Source organism: Hylobates moloch, unplaced genomic scaffold (assembly GCF_009828535.3).
Source record: "Hylobates moloch isolate HMO894 unplaced genomic scaffold, HMol_V3 SCAFFOLD_12, whole genome shotgun sequence".
Taxonomy (NCBI): domain Eukaryota; kingdom Metazoa; phylum Chordata; class Mammalia; order Primates; family Hylobatidae; genus Hylobates; species Hylobates moloch.
In genome coordinates, this window is record NW_026652287.1 from 13,569,594 (window position 1) to 13,590,851 (window position 21,258).

General features: G+C 44.7%; 1 long non-coding RNA gene across 1 annotated transcript; it reads left to right on the forward strand.

Moving 5' to 3' along the window:
- Positions 1 to 595: 595 nt before the first annotated feature.
- On the forward strand, positions 596 to 18,495 carry LOC131380720 (uncharacterized). Its single transcript, XR_009208835.1, has 3 exons — positions 596 to 663; positions 2,185 to 2,293; positions 18,227 to 18,495. It is a non-coding gene; the product is annotated as an uncharacterized LOC131380720 (long non-coding RNA).
- Positions 18,496 to 21,258: the final 2,763 nt, after the last annotated feature.

Here is a 21,258-nt window from a genome sequence, read left to right on the forward strand (position 1 = left end):
TGGATAGATAAAAGCAAAGCATTTCATTGCTTTTATCTGCTCAGCATCGTCTCCGTTTTCCTGGGTACACACCGTGACTTTTCTTTGAGGACTCACCCTATGATGCCCTTAGCCCATATGGTTCAGATAGAATTGGTCCCACCACAGATAAAAGATAGGGTATGCTTGCTGGGCACGGTGGCTTACGCCTGTAATCCCAGCACTTTGGGAGGCCTAGGGGGTGGATCACTTGAGGTCAGGAGATCCAGACCAATCTGGGCAACTTGGTGAGATTCTTCTTTACTAAAAATACAAAAACATTAGCCGGGGTGATGGTGCAGGCACCTGTAATCGCAGCTACTTGGGAGGCTGAGATGGGAGGATCACTTGAACCCTGGAGGTGGAGGTTGCAGTGAGCCATGATCCTGCCACTGCACTCCTGCCTGGGTGACAGAGTAGGACTCCATCTCAAAAAAAAAAAAAAAAAAAAAAAATTGGGCGTATAACCCAGGTCTAGCCAATCAGCATATTTCATCCTCCAGCCACAGTGATTGGTTTCCTCTGGGCACATGACCAAAGCTGAGCCAATGAGACTTTATTGTAGGAGCTGATAAGTTGGAAGGTTAGGAGGGCTGGGGACCATTTTTCCCATGAGAAAGAAGCCAACGACCTAGAGGCAAACAGGTGAGAGATGTAGAGAGAGACTGAGCCCACTGGCGTGGTAGTAGCCCCTGAATTGAGCTGTGCCTGATGGTAACTTTAATGGTGGACTTTTCAGTTACAATACACAGTCCCTTTTTGGTTTAATGCCAGTTCGATGTGGGGTTAAGTGATTTGTAACCCAAAGTGTTCTAATGAATGTAATTATGCCTCCTCCTCCCTCCTGTTTTTGTACCTCGGTCATTCCAGGAAGCCGCCGGTAGGAAAACTTCACCAACGAAAAGAGAATTTCTTTCAGCCTTCCTGCATTGTCTCAAAAGAGCCCGGTTTAAAGCCCCAGTGGAGATGCCTGTAACTGGCCAATGAGAGCCAGCAGCCGGGTTGGGGCTGCGTGCCAATAAATAACTCAAGCAGGCAAAACTCTCCGGGTTTTATAATTATGTGAAAAGACCTAAGATTTCTGTAAGCCAGGGGTCAGCAAATTAAAATTCTCCCAGGAGCTAAGGGCTTCTGAATGCCTGTTTCTGATAATCTTGTTTATGTCCTGGGGTAAATAAATCTGTCTTTTGTTCTGCGTTATTCAACTCTCAGCACTGTTTGTAATTAAAGGGGTGGAGGGTGGAGAAATGAGTGAGTTCTTTAATGGGCTCTGTTCTGGGTCACATGGAGTAAGAAAGAAGAGGCCCTTGTGAGCAGGGGTTGGGGTGGCTGCTCTGCCCTGGGAAATGGTGATGAAACACTGGGCAGCTGTTGATCAAGTGCCAAAGGGGAGGAAATCCATCATCATTAGCGTAATCAATGAGCACAGGCTGAGCCCCGACTGCCTTGTGCTAGGGTTCCCCTGAGATATGGAAACAAGCAGATGGAATGTCTGGTTTCAGAAGTTACCTCATGTCAAGAATCTCCAGGCAGAAGGGTCACTCATCCTCTCCTTTCCCGCACCTGCGACTCTGGGGGTCGAGGAGAGGACAAAATAGAGCACACAGAATCCTTCCAGATGGTCAGACAATCCTGCCTCATAACAGGGTATGATAGAATTAGGTTAATGAACACAGAACACAAATAATAACAGATACCACAGCTAACACATGTTGAGCCAGGCACTGTGTTAAGTGCAATATATACATGATTTCTTTCCTTCCTTCCTTCCTTTCTTTCTTTCTTTCTTTCTTTCTTTCTTTCTTTCTTTCTTTCTTTCTTTCTTTCTTCTTTCTTTCTTTCGAGACAGGGTCTCGCTCTGTTGCCTAAGCTGGACTACAGTGGCAAGATCTCGGCTCACTGCAACCTCCACCTCCGGGTTCAAGCTATTCTCCTGCCTCAGCCTTCTGAGTAGCTGGGATTACAGGCACATGCTACCATGCCCAGCTAATTTTTGTATTTTTAGTAGAGACAGGGTTTCACCATGTTGGCCAGGCTGGTCTCGAACTCATGGCCTCAAGTGATCCACCCACCTTGGCCTCCCAAAGTGCTGGGATTATGGGCGTGAGCCACCACACCTGGCCGATACATGATTTCTTTTAATACTCTCAAATTTTTTCGTTACAGGCACAGTAGCCTGAATTTTATGGATGAAGAAATGGAGACCCATTTCTCTGTGGATGAAGAAATGGACAGAAGTTAAGCAACTTTCCAGAGGCCCCCCTTCCCCCGGCAGGTAAGTGATGAAGCCGGCCCTCATATCCGAGTTCCTGACTATAAAACTGCACTTACGTCGACTGCATCGTGCCACCGGCATCGTGCCGCCTGCATCGTGCCTCCTGCAGTTTTCCTTTGCCCTTTGTAGCTTTTCTACTCTTCCACCTAGTCTTGTCTCTCTGAATCTCAGGGTTTTGTTTTGTTTTTTTTTTTAAATCTGTAAAATGGGGATAACAACACTTTTTTTGTAGCAGGGTGCTTGGATGCCAATAACAGAAATAGACTTTGGTTAATGTAAGCAAAAATAGAATGTAGAAATGAGCCATCAAGCCATGAAAAGATGTGGAGGAAACTTAATGAAATGCATATTGCTAAGAGGAAGAAGCCAACTGAAAAGGCCACACATGGTATGATTTCAGTGATGTGACATTTTGCAAAAGGCAAAACGACGGGGACAGTAAAAGGATTAGGGGTTGCCAGGTGTTAGGGCGGAGGAAGGGATGAGTAGGTGGGATTTTCAGGGCAGCAAAACGACTCTGCATGAGACTGTGCTGGTGGGCAACATGTTATTATGGACTTTGGGTGATGATGTGTCAATGTAGGTTCATCAGTTGTAACAAATGGACCACTCTTGTGGGGGATGTTGACAGTGGGGGAGGACGTTGGGGGAAGGGGATATATGGGGAATCTGTATCTTCCTCTCAATTTTGTTGTGAATTTAAAACTGCTCTAAACAATAAAGTCGATTTTTTAGCAATGAAATATATTGAAAGGATCATGGGGAGCTCATGGATTTCTGGCCTCTTTTGCTCCCATGGAGGGAGACAGGTCCAGCTCCTACCAAGAACTGCCCAGCAGGGGATTCTCTTCCTGCAGAGGAAGCGTGTTCAGAGGCTGAGTACCCAAAAATATCCCCCCAGCCCCATCCCAATAAGGTTTTGTGGTGATGGATGTTTTCAGCACCAGACCTGACACACAGTAAAAGCCCAGTAAGTGGTAAATATTCTTATTCTTATTATTAATAATATCGAAGAAGAGGCTGCTCAGCCTGTCTCCATGCCTGTGGTATAAATTCTAGGCCACTTTTCCTGTGGGATGATTTAGACTTCCTTTATGAACAGAGACACAAACCAAGCCAACACACCCTCAGGACAGAAGGATGCTGGCGTGTCTGCAGATTGGTCACTAAAGCGTGTCCTAAATTGCGAAGAAATCAAAACAGATTGCATCTAATTTCTCACTGTTCCAAGCAAGAAATTACCTTTTTAAGTGGAACACCATGACTTTCAAGCTGTTTGCAAACACAGTTTGTTTTCTTTGGAGTGTTCCGTCTTGGGCTTGGGTTGGCTTTCTTAAGTGGATTGTTTGTTTCTGTGGGATTAACTGGGTTTTCAGAGAGAAGAGGCACAAGAACCCACTTCTCTCAGTTCTTCTTCATGCCGCTAGGAGCCTGGTGGGTCCCATTTCTCTTACAGTTGTTGAGTGGGTTATGATAGGCAAAACATAGGCTTTGGAGCTACATAGACCTGGGTTCGAATCCTGACTCTGTTTCCTGCTGTACAGTAGTTCCCCCTTATTTGCGGTTTTACTTTTCCCAGTTTCAGTTACCTGTGGTCCGCTGCTGTCTGAACAGAGATGAGTACAGTACAGTGAGATATTTAGAAGAGAGATAGACCACATTCACATAACTTATTGCAATACATTGTTATAATTGTTCTATTTTATTATTAGTTACTGTGCCTAATTTATAAATTAAACTTTATCATAGGCTTGTGTTATAGGAAAAAATATGTATGTATGTAGGGTTCAGTATTATCCATGGTTTCAGGCATCCACTGGGGGTTCGGAATAAGGAGAGACTCCTGTAAAGCCTTGGGTGATTCACTTGGCCCCTGTGGGCTCTGTTTTCTCATCTTAAAAATGGGATAAGCATTATTTACTTCCTAGGGACTGCAGTGTCTTGCAGTAGCTGTTGCTTTTTTTCCTTGGGCTAATGCTAGCCTGCATGACACCATGTTATGAATTAGAACAATTCTAGCAGATGTACCTGGGGCCAGAGTTTATGGCTTGCTCCATAAGCAGGGCACAGGCAGGATTTTTATCCCTTCCTTGTCCACTCAGCTGGTGGTGCTGTTGTGCAGCATGCAACCTGCGCAACTGTTCACAGTGGCCCTGATTTTTAACTGACTGTTAAGCTTTTTAAACCTTTGTTTTATTGGTAGACACAGACCCCTTGGCCAAAAAAAGATGGGAATATAGCTGAATTCTGACCAAATTATGTGACAACAAACAGTGATTGGCGCAAAGAATGGCCATATGACCCAAACAGTCCAATCAGAGTTTTCCCCTGGGACTGATAAACACATGTTGGGAAAAGTTAGCACTCTATGCCCTGGGAAAACAGCAACCATGTTCCTCTTCACATGGGAGAGGCCTGTTTGTAGTACGAGTGTCTTAATCTGTTTTGTGTTGCTATAACAATACCACAGACCAGGTAATTTATAAAGAAAAGAAACGTATTTCTTACAGTTCTGGAGGCTGAGAAGTCCAAAGTAGTGGGACCTACATCTGTCAAGGGCCTTTGTGCTGTGTCATCCCATGAAAGAAGGGTAATTAAGTGCAAGAGCAAGAGGGTCTGGAACTTGTTATAATAAAGCCACTCTCGGCTGGGCACAGTGGCTCACGCCTGTAATCCCAGCACTTTGGGAGTCCAAGGCGGGCAGATCATGAAGTCAAGAGATCAAGACCATGCTGGCTAACATGGTGAAACCCTGTCTGCACTAAAAACACAAAAATTAGCTGGGCATGGTGGCACTCGCCTGTAGTCCCAGCTACTTGGGAACCTGAGGCAGGAGAATCACTTGAACCTGGGAGGCAGAGGTTGCAGTGAGCTGAGATTGCAACACTGCACTCCAGCCTGGGTGACAGAGCGAGACTCCGTCACAAGAAACAAAAACAAACAAACCAAAAAGACAAAGCCACTCTTGAAATAACAACCTTAATCCATTCATGAGGCCAGAGCCCTCATGACCCAATTACCTCTTATTAGGCCTGACCTCCCAACATTGCTGCATTTGAGATCAAGTTTCCAACACAGGAACTTTGGGGGACACCTTCAAACCATAGCAAAGAGGAAATGAGAGATCAACATGCAAATACAAACAGAGATAAGATAAAGAGAAGTCGTTTCTGGAACCCGTCACTAATGTCAGTCCTAAAGCTCTTCCTGTGATTTTAAGCTCTAACTCAGTTCTCCTCTCAGTTACATGAGCCCAAACACACCCTTTTTGCTTGAGCTAGTGTGAGTTGGCTGTCGACACTTGTAACCAAAACTGTCCTGATAACTGGGGAGTTGCTATAAGATGTATTAGGTGTGAAAATCCTTTGCTCAAAGTGGGCACTCCAATATGAAAAAAACAACTGGGCCTGGTGGCAGGTGCCTGTAATCCAGGCTACTTGGGAGGCTGAGGCAGGAGAATCACTTGAGCCCAGTAGGCAGAGGTTGCAGTGAGCCGAGATTGCACCACTGCACTCCAGCCTGGGATGACACAGCAAGACTCTGTCTCAATAAAATAAAATAAAATAATAAAATAAGATAACATAAAATAATAAAATAAAATAATAAAATAAAATAAAATAAAATAAAATAAAATATCAAAGTGGCACTCCACAAATAATAGCTGTATTATTGTCACACTGGACCACATGGGAATCCCACCAGTTTGCTTCTTTGGAGTGAAAGGAGGACGTGTTTCATTAGATTTGGGATATCAGATATGCCAATAGCCCTTGATTTCATGCCATGGCGGATATCAGCAATCCATTGGCAGAAAACATTAATTCATAAAGGCTATGGGGTATGGGTTTTTTTTTTTTTTTTGAGACAGTCTTGCTCTGTGGCCCAGGTGGGAGTGCAGTGGGGCAATCTCGGCTCACTGCAACCTTTGCCTCCCGATTCAAGCGATTCTCCTGCCTCAGACTCCCGAGTAGCTGGGATTACAGGCACATGCTACCATGCCCAGCTGATTTTTGTATTTTTAGTAAAGACAGGATTTCACCATGTTGGCCAGGCTGGTCTTGAACTCCCGACCTTAAGTGATCCACCCACGTCAGCCTCCCAAAGTGCTGGGACTACAGGCGAGCCACCGTGCCTGGCAGGTGTTTTTAAATTCTTGCCGTTTGATTGTTTTTGCTCTACCTGGGAATGGTCTCAGGGTCCTTCCTACTAAGTGCTACAGGCAGTTGCTGCTAATCATTTGGAAATGAAATAGGAGATGAAACCAGACATTTTGATTTTTGGCAATTTTTGACAAAATCCATTGCAGTCTAGTTTTTAAGCCTCTAACTCATGGAAGCATGCCTACAGAGGTAAGATAATGTTGCTTCAAATTAATGCCAGAAGATAAGGTACTCAGAATAGCACACAGCAGCCTAAATGGCTAATGAAGTTTGACAGAAGGTTTTTATGAGCATGTGTAGAGCATCTGGGTTAAACAGTAAGCAAATTCCCAAAGACACAAGAAAAGATTAGCTGGACTCCACCATCATATCTGGAATGAAGCTCACTTCCTCGTAATCTTCTGGGGCTGGGGAGAGGGTCTTGGTGAATATTCCATCCAGAGGAACACTTTTTGGTGGAATAGAAAAAGAAGAAAATAAATTTGAACTAAAAAGAAAGTGTAAAAAATTTCAAAAGTAACACAAAAATGAAGAAAGAACAAAAAGCTTTAAAAAAGCCCTCCTAATTAATTAGTTTTTCCCATTTTCACTTCCCAGAGGTAATCTATAGTGAGATGTGTGTCTTTCAAGATCTCAGTGCCACAAATAATACATGCTCAACATAGAAAAATCAGAAAATTCAGATAAGAAAATGGAAAGATAAAGTTCCACAGCTTGGAGATAACCAGGGAGAACATGCTGATGTATTTCCTTTCTGCTGTGTGTGTGTTTGTATGTGTGTGTGCGTGTGTGTGTGTGTGTGTATGTTTTCAGAAGAAATATTTATTCAATGCCTGTGGTCATGTGACCAGCCTTCTGGGAAAAAAAAGGTGAGCAAAATCCAACCTTGGCTGCTAGGTCTCACTGTCTGGTTGTTGCAAACAGTTGTGGCCTTTTCTTTACCATTCCAGGGTCTGCTCAGCTTTGTTTTTCCAATGGAACAGTGAGGGTGGTGTCGGAGACTCCTAAGAGGGATGCATCATCTCCAGTGTGCACATTTCCTATTCACAAAGTCCTGTGTAAAGTGCTCACAAGAACTCTAGGATATAGTTCCTATTGTACAGATGAGGAGACTGAGGCTCTGGGAGGTGAAGTCACTTGCCCAAGGTCACCTAGCTCATAAGGGGCAGGGCTACCATGCTGGTTTTCCTGCCATAGCCGTCTTAGGAGTAGGCCAACCCATGTCCATAGAGAAGTGGGGTGAGCTCACAGTTGCAGGACGGTGGGAGGGATGGCATAGCACAGGGGTTCAGAAAAAGCCTTCAGAGTTTGATAAATCTGGATTTGAATCTTGACTCTGCCACTTCCAAGTCCCGAAACTCGTCTAGCTCATCTGTGAAATGGGGGATCATTAACCTATTTACCTCATGGAGTGAGGGTTAAATGGGCTCATGTGTGTGAAATGCCTATAAGAGCTCATGACAAGGTAAATTGCTCAGTAACTGTTACCGGCTGTTGTCACCATGACTGTTTCTGGAAAACCATGATTTAGGGAGACTTGTATCTTCCTGGTGGGATTAGGTGACACCTGCTCCCCCCAGGGACTGTGGCTCTGTTTCTGTTTCTGATTGACTGGGGCACGGTTTGCTGGCACCATTGTTCCTGGGACTTTGGAAAAAAACAAAAGTTGCTCCATAACCCCACAGGCTTCTGTTGTTGCTCTGACAATAGAACTGGGGAGAAGGTGGGACTACGGGGAAGATTTCCCTGAGGAACATTCTAGGTGGGCCTGACCCACTTGCTTCCCTGGCATGCTAAGCACCTTCTGAATTCCAACACTCTCCTGCGTTCTGGCTTTGTGCTTTGTTCACCCCTTTACCCTTTATCTGAAATTCTTTCCCTCTCTTCTCTCTGCTTACCTGACTGGAACCCTTCTAGCGCCTGGCACAGAGCCTCACACTCAGTCGGTGACGGTTGAAGATTGAATTGATGATGGAAACATTAAAGGCCTGGCAGATAGAGTGAGCTGGGGAATGTCGAGGAAGGCACTTCTCTGGGACTCAGTTACCATCTCTATATAAAAAGCGTAATAATAATACCAACCTCTTGGGTTACTGGAAGGATTAAATATATACTCTATGTAAGGCGCCTAGCACAGTGCTCAGTAAGTGATATCTGCAATGATTGTTCCCGCTCACCTCTCCTTTTTCCTTTTTTGGGGACTTTCCACACCAGAAATCCAGTTTTCCATGTGTGGTCACTTGATGGAGTCAGACAAGAGAAAGATACTGTTTTCTGTTCTGATTCCTGCCCCCGTCCTGATGCCTAGGGCATGATATTTAGACACCTCCACTTGCAGCTTCTTCACCCTCACAGTCCTGTCTTGCTTCCTTTCAGCCTTGTCTCTAACCACGGCCACTCACAAACCCTGTAACAGGTCCCTCCATTCCCCCTGAAACACTCTCCTCTCTCCTATGCCTTCTGTAACTTACAGAGTTCCAAAACGGTTAAACCGTAAGAACACAGCAAGACCCCGTAGCTACACTGGGTGGGGCATTTGATTAGAATTCATGAAAAGTGTCCTAGAGTTGGTTCCTTTTGCTCAGCAGAGCAAATCTGATCAAGCTCAGCCTGGATATAATGTTGGCCAGCCGCCGGGAGGACAGACCCACTGATTTCCTCCACCGGTACAGTGGGGATGGATGAACGTGGCCGTGTAAGTCAGCTGAGTTCTCTGGCCGCTCATCCAACCTCAGAGCATTCCTATGTGTGGGAATAGTGTTTTTAGATCACTTTACAGATCCATTTTGCAGATTGAGCAACTGAATCTCAGATGAATTACTGAGTAGAAAACTGATTTGGAGGAAACTGGCATGAAACAAAAGGGGCAGCTATTCTCTTTGACATTTTGGAAACGTGTGAAAATGCTACACTTGCCCCGTTGGGAACTGGGATGCCAAATTTGATTTCAGATATAAAGCTCACATGTCACGCAAGATTACCTTTCTCAGGACCCGCTGGGGGCAGAACTGGAGCATGAGGAGACAGCAGAAAGGACAAGAAAGGAATCTTCTTATCCGATAATGAAAAAGTATTTTCAGCTCTGACTATGTTTACAGACTGTGTAACTAAGGATTTGTGCCAAAATTCAGAGGTGTCTTCAGTATATAAATGATCTGGCAATGTTTGCAGTAAATTCTGTAAGAGAACCAGAGCCGTCTGAACATAACTGAGGAATTGAGAGGATGTCAAAGGAAAATAATGATGATGATGGTGATAATTACTATTTTTCTGGGTGCCAGTTATCATAATCAGCATATTTAATTTAAATGTAGTTCTGCTTCTCCAAAACTTGAAGGTAGATATTTTTATTTCCATGTTTCAGATGAGGAAATTGAACTTCAGAGAGGTGAAGCGACCTGCCTGAGGTCACACAGCTAGTGAGCGACAGAGCTGCAATTCAAACCCTAATTTGTATGAGCTTAAAGCCCACTCACCTTCTGTTATATTACTCAGGCCTTGGGTTAGGTCCTAGAGATTCAAAGATGAGTTGAGACACAGTCCCTGCTCTCAAGGAGCTCTGTGTTTTACAGAAAAAGGAGCTAGCTCAGCTAGAGTTCCCTGTTGAAATGTGAATCAGGTATAAATAAAACAGCTCATCTCCATTGCCCTTCGATAAAGAAAGAAACCAGTGAATGCATAGGTTGTGTGTGGATATCCCTTCATCTTAGTTCTGATTTTATTTTTTTATCATCTGCATGAGGCATTCCAGGGCACTTTCCCTAAACCCCAAAGGAACAGAAGTTCTACCTGTGTCTGTACTGTGCCTGGGACCTGAGCTCTGGGTGAGCAGTCCTCTTTGCATTATGATGCTGGTGCAGGCAGCAGACAGTCTTGACTCCCACCCCAACTTCCCTCCCCAACCCACCCTGATGTTTAGCTTCAGAAAGACAAATTAGCAAATCTCCCTCTCGAATTGCTGTCCAACAGGGACTAGAAAGATGCTCCCCCAGGAGCCAGCATCGTGATCGCAACATGCATAGTTTTCTTGTGGCTGATGAGCCAGCAGTGGTGGCGTGGAGGGGCCCCTCATGCTCCACTGTGGTATGTAGACCTTGCTCTCAGCCACTCATTTCCTCCTTCTGGACTGTCCAGCGCCGGGCTGATAATCAAGTGCAACCCCCTTGGCATTTAGCTCTGAAAGTCTGGTTTAACCTTCACCTGCACAAGCAGCTCATAATAACAAGAGCAACCACTTACTGAGTGTCTTTTGGAGGCTTATTGTATGCTTTCTCTAAAGAGCCTGTATATTGAAAGAGCAGGGCTGTGGGATACAATCATAAAGCTACTTTTGTTGCCCCCTCCCCTGTTGTGTATCTCAGGACCGGTCCTCTCTGCCTCCGAATGAATGTCAGCCAGGCCCCTTTGCTACAAATTTGTTATGTGTAGGTAATAAAAATGTCATTGGCATCTGTGGTCCCCCAAACCACTTTAGTTCAGTGATTAATGTGTCCAATCCAGTGCAGGGTCACACCTCTGACTTCATTTTCTCAGACTTGGTACAGGCAGAAGCTGCAGTGGGAAATGGGAACCGCCAGCTTTGTGAGTTTTCTCTGAAAGAGTGGTAATTTTGCCCTCCAATCTCTTCCTCAGCCAGGCTGCCGTTGACCCTTTAAGGTTGGTGAGGGCACAGTGGGAAGAGACAAGGGGTAGAAAAAGGTCTCGCTTAACTGGGACTGCTGCTGTGAGCTGGGTCCTACAGGATGCCACTCTCTCATGGGGAGTTCGTGTGAACTTTGAAACTCTGTCTCCATTGGCTTCGAAACACAAGATCTTCGTAGGGATTAGGAAAAAGGGATCAGACACAGCCTCGTGTATGCTCAGCTTGGCAAATGGATGTTGTCTTGTGCAAGTTAGAAAAAGCCTTTCCTGGTCGGGCGCGGTGGCTCACGCCTGTAATCCCAGCTCTTTGGGAGGCCGAGGCGGGCGGATCACGAGGTCAGGAGATGGAGACCATCCGGGCTAACACGGTGAAACTCCGTCTCTACTAAAAATACAAAAAATTAGCTGGGTGCGGTGGCGGGCGCCTGTAGTCCCAGCTACTCGGGAGGCTGAGGCAGGAGAATGGTGCAAACCCGGGAGGCGGAGCTTGCAGTGAGCCGAGATGACGCCACTGCACTCCAGCCTGGGCGACAGAGCGAGACTCCGTCTCAAAAAAAAAAAAAAAAGAAAAGAGAAAAAGAAAAAGGCTTTCCCTTTCTCTAGGTTTCTGCAAGCCCGCATGGGTATGTACATCCTAAGAGCAGAACATGGCTGGATGTCTGCAACACTCTTGAGCGAGAGCTTTTGTTCAGTGCACTGACGACACGTTCATCTTCAGGACCTTGTAGGCACATCTCTTACCTGTAGTTCTCCGGCTGGAGCTGCACGAGCTTCACGTTCCAACTGTCCAGTCACGCATGACATCCCCTTCACAGAGGCTCATCATACCTGAGAAGATCAGGCAAAACATCTTTCAAATATCCCCAGGTCAGCTTGCTTGTGCATGCTCGCTGTCTATCCCCTGCCCCCCACAGAAAACACTGGCCTTTGGTGGAAGTGCAGCTGCTTGCCAAATTGAAGCCCTCTTCAGCTATCCCTGGGCCCCTTAGATTTCTCAGGTACAAGTCAGACTCCAGTCCACAGGGTTCCCATCATTAGGGGACAGAAATCAAGCTCTCCAAGGCCTCTCTGCAAAGCCCCTTTCATTAGGCTTCAGGCGGGAGGATTGCACCCCTTCTCTCCCCTGAGAGATGACATTGGCCTTTCTGCACTGATATGATGAATCCTGATGGGGCACTGAACACTTCTACTGCTGGTATTAAAATGGGACACATTGTCTCAGTTTGGACTGAGTCCTGTAAGACAGCCATCCCCAGACTTTTTGGCACCAGGGACTGGTTTCATGGAAGACAATTTTTCCACAGACCGGGTCAGGGGATGGTTTCGGGATGATTCAAGCACATTACATTTATCATGCACTTTATTTCTATTATTACATTTTAATATATAATGAAATTATTATATGACTCACCATAATGTAGAGTCCGTGGGAGCCCTGAGTTTGTTTTCCTACAACTAGACGGTCTGATCTGGGGGTGATGGGAGACAGTGACAGATCATCCGGCACTAGATTCTCATAAGGAACACACAACCTAGATCCCTTGCATGTGCAGTTCACAATAGGGCTTGTGCTTCTATGAGAATCTAATGCTGCTGCTGATCTGACAGGAGGTGGAGCTCAGGCAGGAATGAGAGGGATGTGGAGCAGCTGTAAATACAGATGAAGCTTTGCTCGCTCTCCCCCTGCCCACTTCCTGCTATGTGGCCCTGTTCCTAACAGGCCATGGACCATTACCAGACTGTGACCTAGGGCTTGGGGACCCCTGCTCTAAGAAAGCCAAGAACAAAACAGTAAATGCCAACTCACCCAGTGCTCCAAAGTGAGGTCCAGGACTCTCAACATGACCAGCAAAGGAGGTGGCCAGAACTTGTTTCATGTCCCTTTAGCCTTTCCTCTAATTTGAGGGCAAAAGAGGGTTCATGTTGAAGTGTGGAGAGGGGAGGAAATTGGAAGGGAGATTTTTTAGATAGAATTGATGGAGTTCTGTGACATGTTCTCTCCCAAAACTGGCAGTAGAAGTGGCCAGTGCCCCATCAGAATTTATCATAGCAACCCTGAAAGGCCAATGTCATCTCTCAGTATCGCCATCTCTGTGCTTTGGGGCTTTCTCTGAAGATGAGGAAGACCAGTATGCCCATTCCCAAGGAGACCACAAGTGCCAGGGAATTAACATCCTCCAGGAGATGCCATCAGCCAATGACTGATGGGAGTTGGTATATAAGGCTCTGAGATCCCTCACTGTTGAGTTGGAAGCACATTGAGGCATGTATTCTGCATAGTTTCCCAGAGTTCCTAGGAAGTTATTTTTGATGCCCACCAAAATGATAGTTGGCTTGATTTTAAGAAACTTGTATAGGTTTTTTTCTCTTCCCTGACTCTTTTCCCCCATGATATGGTTTGGCTCTGTGTCCCCAACCAGATCTCATCTTGAATTGTACTCTCATAATTCCCATGTGTGGCTCTGTGTCCCCACCCAGATCTCATCCTGAATTGTACTCTCGTAACTCCCATGTGTTGTGGGAGGGACCCGGTGGGAGATCACTGAATCATGGGGACTCCCCCATACCGTTCTCATGGTAGGGAATGAGTCTCATGAGATCTGATGGTTTTATAAGGGGTTTCCGCTTTCAGTTCTGCCTCATTTTCTGTTGCTGCCACCATTTAAGAAGTGCCTTTTGCCTTCCGCCATGATTGTGAGGCCTCCCCAGCCACGTGGAACTATGAGTCCATTAAACCTATTTTTCTTCCCAGTCTCGGGTATGTCTTTATCAGCAACGTGAAAACAGACTAATACATCCCACTCCCCTCCCAAATAAAGTACTTGTACTCAAATCCTGATCTCAGGATCCCTGATATGGTCTGGCTGTGTCCCCACCCAAATCTCATCTTGAATTGCAGCTCCCATAATCCCCACGTGTCATGGGAGGGAACTGGTGGGAGGTAATTGCGTCATGGGGTGGTTACCCTCATACTGTTCTCAGGACAGTGAGTGAGTTCTCACAAGATCTGATGGTTTTATAAGGGGCTTCCCCCTTTGCACGACACTCACCTCTCTTACCTGCCACCACGTAAGACATGCCCGTTTCACCTTCTGCCGTGATTGTAAGTTCCCTGAGGCCTTTCCAGCCATGAAGGACTGTGAGTCAATTAAACCTCTTTCCTTTATAAATTACCCGTCTTGGGTATTTCTTCCTAGCAGTGTGAGAATGGATGAATACAATCCCTTTCTGGTGGAACTCAAACTAAGACAAAGCCCTGTTATTCAGATAATACCTTTATTCCTAGCACATCTCTAATCCTTTCCTAACTCTTCAAGATGGGTTTCTTTTTTTCTCCAATGAGGAAGCAGAAGATCCATATGATTCCAAAAATATGCTCTTTTCCTCACACCACTCCGCTCCCTAGCAGTTGTAAGCCATTCCCTCCAGCCAGCAGAATACGATTCTTTAATTGGCCACCCATAGCCTCTGTTTAATCTAGCACTTTCTTGACGTTCAGAACCTTGGTTCTGAATCATTTACTCAATGCTATTCCTCACTGTCCATTGCATCCTGCTTTTAATACCCCCAACATCTAGTTTCTGTTAGCCCTCTGGATGCAACGCTGGATGCTGTCTCCCTGGCCCTTGACTTTGACTCACCATCCAGCTCCATTGCCCTAGAATTGTCTTGAGAAATACTCTTCCTAGTTGGACTGAGTTCCAGGACTCCTGGTCTTGATACTATCCACTATGGATGATGTTCTGGTTGGTTCATACCATGGCTGTCCCTCTATGCCCTAACAATTCCTGTCCTCAGCTGGAGCAAAATGAATTTTTATCCATTGCTTAAAATTTGAAAGCACATCCAGGAAGTTGCACATACTAGCTGAGCAAGCCGAGTGCCTATCAGGAAAACTTGGACACCACTGCTGGGAATTGGCTAAGTGGGAAGATTTTAATTGTTCCCAGGCTTGTCGCATCCACATAATTTTCTCTAATGAGCACACACAAAGCAACAAGGAGAGGTGCGGGATTGGATGGCAATTCAATGCCTCATAATGCCAGATGAATTGCAGCGCCTGCTCCACAGTATTGCATTTGCCGATGTCTGGGAGACAGTCTCCATGGATGCTAATTCAATTATGCTGAAACATAGAAGGAAATTGTCAGCCAAATTGCTGCCATGCTGCCGAGCTGTAACTCGCTCATGCCCCCCGTGCTGTTTCCTGCTAATTCAGCAGCACACGGCGGCTCGTCTAGTCTGGGAATGACCAGGGGCTGTGTCCCACTTGGTATGGTTCTTCAGGCAGACTTCCCATCTTAGACCTCCAAATAGAGAAACAATTCCTTATTAAACTTTTCCTTTCCTCCTTTCACTCCGGCAACACCTCTTGTTACTTATTCATCATCAACAACAAAAATATATGATAAGCTTAAGAGAACTATATTGTTCAACTAGTAAATCTTGATCGAGCATCAGTTAAAGACTGAGAACACAGCAGGGAACAAAAATGGGCATAAATCCATGCCTTTAGGAGTTTACGGTCCTGTCTCACTTTCCAAGGAGGGAAGATTATTGGGTCAGTTTCAAGGCTTTCTTTGCTTTCTAGAATCTGGATAATGGATACATGTGAAAACTCAGAAGAGATAGAAAGGCTCAGTAGATTCATAGGATAAATTGCTGCATAGGAAGAGAAGACTAGGGAAAACAAGCCAGGGGGCACGGCTAGGTTCGGAGATTTTAGGGAGTTTATAAAAGAGAAGAGAAGAATGTAGTGGAGCGTTTTGTGGGGAACACAATGAGAAGAAGGAAGTGCATTTCAAGCTTTGCTCTACTGTATGAATGGAATGCCTCTGTGCTCTGTGATATTTTTTAAGAGACTTCAGTAATTGCAGTTTTTTGTTTTTGTTTTTGTTTTTAGATGGAGTCTCACTCCGCTGTCCAGGCTAGAGTGCAGTGGTGCAATCTTGGCTCACTGCATCCTCCACCTCCCGGATTCAAGCGATTCTCCTACCTCAGCCTCCTGAGTAGCTGGGATTACAGGCACGCACCATCATGGCCAGCTAATTTTTGTATTTTTAGTAGAGATGGGGTTTCACCATGTTGGTCAGGCTGGTCTTGAACTCCTGGTCTCGTGATCCACCCACCTCAGCCTCCCAAAGTGCTGGGATTACAGGCTTGAGCCACCGCGCCCGGCTGTAATTGCAGTTTTAAACTTGCTTAAAAAAAATTAATCAGTCAAAAAATATTTATTGAATGCCTACTAAGTTCCAGGTACAAGACAGATGCAATCTTTTCCTTATCTGGCATGTCGTTCCAAGGGAAAGAGAACTGAATACATGACAGGTACACATATGAGAAGGATGGAACTTCATCTAGGAAGGCAGAGAAGCCTTCACTGAGCAAATGAGATTTCTGATGAACTCTGAAGGATTAGGAGTTTGTCAGGCAAAGAGATGCGGGTGGGGAGTACGGACAGTTTCAGACACAGGTAGTGGCTTTTTAGAGGGATTCATGGAATGAAAGAATCCAGTTTATTGGCCAAAGCTGTCCCATCAAAAGTAACAATGCTGTGAACTTCTCCACCAGACTCTTCTCAATATCTAGTTTCTGGTTTCAATGAAATTGAATATTCTCGAGTGAGTTCCTGTAATGTGGGCCTGAATCTGTCTTGCTCCCAACCTCTGCAGCTGATTCTGCCCCTGCCACTATTGTCAAGAAAACAAGTTGGGACAAAGCTGATGGTAGATGGGGCAGCGGGCGGAAATTGCTTTTCAGACTGACTGTCTGGCTGCCATAATGGACGTTTCTTTAAATAAGGTTCTGTGCTATGGTGGCTTCAAGGCTTTATATTTATTAGGCACCTACTGTGTACCCAGTTCTGTGTCAAGTCCCAGGAAACAGAAATGAATAGAAGACGTGGTTTGGTTCTTGCTAACTTCTGTCACAACTGTAAAAAAGGCTTTCACAGTGTCTTAATGTCCTAAGACTATGACAATGTTACTTGGTAGGTGACTTCCAGAGTCCCTTGGAGAGGTCAGACAGACCTGAGTTGGAATATAGGTTCTACCCAGTAATAGCCGTGTGACTTTAGGCGAGTTAATTCTCCTGCGTTTAAGTTTTTCATCTGTTAAAATGAGGATTATAACACCCACCGAAGGACTGGAGTGAGGCTTAGAGATAGCCTGTGTGTCACTCACCTGGTGAATAATCGGGACACGGTAGAGCGTGAGAAGATACCCTCACTGTTTTCTCCACTGTCCATTGGCAACGCCTTGATGAGTTGAAGCTTTCTCTGCCCGTGGGTAAAATTTTGAGCAGCCCTCATCACTTTGCTGGTTCTTCCTGGATAATAAAATGTCCTGAAGTCATTTTTCTCACAGAATAGTTCTGTGTCAGTAATTAAAATGCCTGCTTTTAAGTAATGGTTAAAACTCTGAGTTTCATTTAAAGTTAAAGCTTCTTTCAAACAAACCAACTGCTTTTTTGTTGAAGACATTTCTGAAATAATTGGAGAAATTTGAACAGTAACTGAATAGTAGATGAAATTAAGGTATTCTTAATTGAGTAATGGTACATATGATATGTGGATATTTACACTGAATTACTAAAGATGAAGTAAGGTGGTGTCTGAGATTTGCTTTTCAATAACTAGTGGTTTGGGGGTAAAGGGTTGGGTTATAAGTGAAACAAGAACGATCATGTTTATCTTATTATTTTTTGTTATCCTATCCCCTACTTTTATAAGTGCTTGAAAACTTTACAATAAAAGTTTGAAAAAGATTTTAAAGCATCTTTCCTAAACAACCTTACATAATTGGCAGGTTGTATAGCACATAAGTCTAGTGGGTATTGTTTATTTAATATACATTGTCAATCTATGTGTTTATTATAACAGTTCTTTGGTGGATGGCAGTGGTCTGTTGCTTTAATAAAATCAGCATATTTTATTATACTGGTAGATAAACTTCTGTGATAGCCCTCTAATTATCTTCTCTTCCTGGTATTCACATCCTGTGTAATCACACCCCTTTGGGGCTGGACCTAGTGACTTTGTTCTGATGAATGGAATACAGTAAAAATGACAGAATGCCACTTCCAATATTAGATTATAAAATACTATCTTTTGTCTGGCACTATCTCTCTCCAGCTTTTCTCTCTTGCTTATTCTGAAGAAACAAGCTGCCTTGTTGTGAATTATTCTGTGGAGAGACACACATTAAGGAAATGACAGCATGACCACTGGCCAACAGCCCTGGAGTGATTGAATCTTTCCAAAAACCACTCGCATGAGCTTGGAAGAGGATTATTCCCCATTCAAACCTTCAGCTGAGACTGCAGCCCTGCCAATACCATGATTGCCACCTGGTGAGAGATCCTGAGCCAGTGGACTCAGCTCAGCTGTGCCTGGATTCCTGACCCATAGAAACTGTCAGATAATAAATGTTTTAAACTACCAAGTTTTGGGGAAGTTTGTTATGCAGTAATAGATAACAAATAGATTATATAATGACAAACTTCAGATAAATGGAGGTAAAGTTCTTGGAAGGGGCACTTTTTTTTCTAGTTCAGGGCAGTAGCCCTGGTCACCCCTCTCTCAGCTCAGATGTTGGAGAAGGGGTTTGTGGTTGGCTTCCCTAGGTCCTCACCTTTTCTCTGATTGCTAGCCAAAGGCCCAAGGGAGCAGAGGGAGGAGAGGTGAGGGCAGATAAGGGCTCTCTTGACCAGTAGTGTCACAGTTTGGCATTGGTGCCCTCTGCCTGGGAGGTATTTAAAGTTCCTTCAGGTTTGGCAAGTGATCAAAGCTGAGTCAATTCTTTGAGGTGTATTGTGGATTCTTTGAAGTCCCTGTTAGTGGCATCCACACTGCACAGTCCCCCAGTTGTTCACCTGAGAACTGTGTTCAGGTGGGGATTCTTCAGTTCCCTTTTTGTGGTGCCTCCTTCCCAGATCCCAAGCCAGGTGGTAGCTGTGAGTACTTCTTTCTACTCCTTTTCTGCACATCTGCTTGACTCATGGGAAGCTCATGCATCCTTGGCACCTGGATCAGGGTAAGTCCTGCTTCTAGTGCTATCCTCAATCCTCACCCTGAGATCTCGATAGGCTCCAGCCACAGTCTGACTAATCTATACATTTTTCAGGTCTCAATCAGATGCTAGTCTACCCAGACTTCAGGGAATTCACAGCAAACTAGAGATAGTTCCTGTAAGTTCCTCTCACCAGGCAAGGCTGTGGTCAGGAGTCATTGCCTCTCTCCTCTTCCAAGGGGACTGAGACTAACTTCATACTGGACTACTTTCTCCAGAAAAATCCTCTCCCCAGTTTCCAACTTCAGCCTTTTCAGAGATGGCTGTTGGACCAAGAATCAGAAAACTATTTCCATTTAGACCCTTTGCAAGGTTGGAAATGTCAGGTATTTGAACATTTCATTTTGTTTTTGGCCCATGGAGCCTCAGCTGAAACCGAGACCCAAATATTCCATTTTAGCATCCTGTTATATGCATACAGTTGCTTTTCAATCCATGGTGCTTTGTAACTTTTACGTTGTTGTGGGAGATTTACTGCACTGATGGACCTCATCAATGGTATCCACACTGTTTGCCGTGGCTTGTTAGCCCCTCTCATCAAGGGTTGAAGTCTATTTCCCAATCCTTGGATTTGGGCTAGTCTTGTGATTGCTTTGACCAACAGAATGTGGCAGAAGGAACTTTACACCTTTTCTGCGCCTGGGAACAAGAGAACCTGAATGATTTTGGCCTGTCTCTTGGAGTTCTCCTGCTGTCCTGTGAATAAACCCGTGGGTAGAATGACAGACCATGTGAATAAGAGCAGAATCAGCTCAGTTGTCTCAGATATGCGAGAAAGCCCCGCCAAGATTGGCAGAGCCACCTAGCCTGACCACAGAGACATATGCAAACCCCACCAAGCTCAGCTCAGATGATCAGAACTGCCCAGCTGACCCACTGACTTGAGAGTGAAAATAATCGATTGTTACCGTATGCTACCGAGGCTTTGTGGTTGTTTGTTATGCAGCATTATGGTAACTGATACATTGTACTGGGTAGCTAATGAGGGAGTGTTTTTTGAGCAGAGGACCCTCTCAAATATCAGGTGACAAAGCTGACTGCTGGCTTGGCCTTGTCATGCAGGCACATCCCTTCTGGAGGAAGACTGTTTTTCTTTTCCTTAGGTACCCTCAGCTTCAGCCTGGATAGATTCCTCCTGGGCTTGTCAAAACTTTCCAGAATGCAGTACAGCAAACAAGGATTCCTCTGGCAGCTTGTTGGGATAATTGAAATGTGGGTGGAAGCTCATTAAGCTCCCCTTTGTCAACATTCTTCCTTCCAGGCCTGGAGAAGCTGTGAGTTCTGTCACATCCCATTAGCACTGTGTTGGGTGGTTTCCACACCTTTCCAAGCAAATCAAACACACGGGGTCCACATTCAAGGGAGAAATAAATTTATTCCCATGGAGAGGAGTGTGTTTTTGGAAATGTAAAGACATGTGCACATCAGGCAGGGATGGATGATGAGAAAGAGAACGAGAAGATCTAAGAATGCTTTGGAAGTATAATATATACAGTAGCTTGCTGCTCTATGTATTAAAAATCTAGCATTTGAAGTCTGTTCTGAGCATCCTCAAGTTCCCTTCTATTCCTATCTCAGCGGGCCCCCTACAAAACGCTATCTTTATGGAAAAGATTTTGGAGTCAAAAAGACTTTTGTTCAAATCCCAACTGGGCCATAGAAATAGTACTACTAATAATGTTAACTTGTATTGAGCATATTTTGTTTGCCAGGCTCTGTGCTGTGAGTTTTATATAGAAAAAATCTCATTTACTCCTAGACAGGAAGCTCCCTCAGATCAGGGGTGATGCTTGGTTTTTTTTATTTTTAATTTTTGAGACAAGGTTTTGTTCTGTTGTCCAGACTGGATTGCAGTAGTGTGATCATGGCTCACTGCAGCCTTGACCTCGCAGGCTCAAGCGATCCTCCTGCATCAGCCTCTCGAGTAGCTGAGATTAGAGGTGTGTGCCACCATACCTGGCTACTTTTTTTATTTATTGTTTATTTTATTTATTTATTTATTTATTTATTTATTTATTTATTTATTTATTTTTGAGATGGAGTTTCGTTCTTGTTGCCCTGGCTGGAGGGCAATGGTGGGATTTCGGCTCTAACC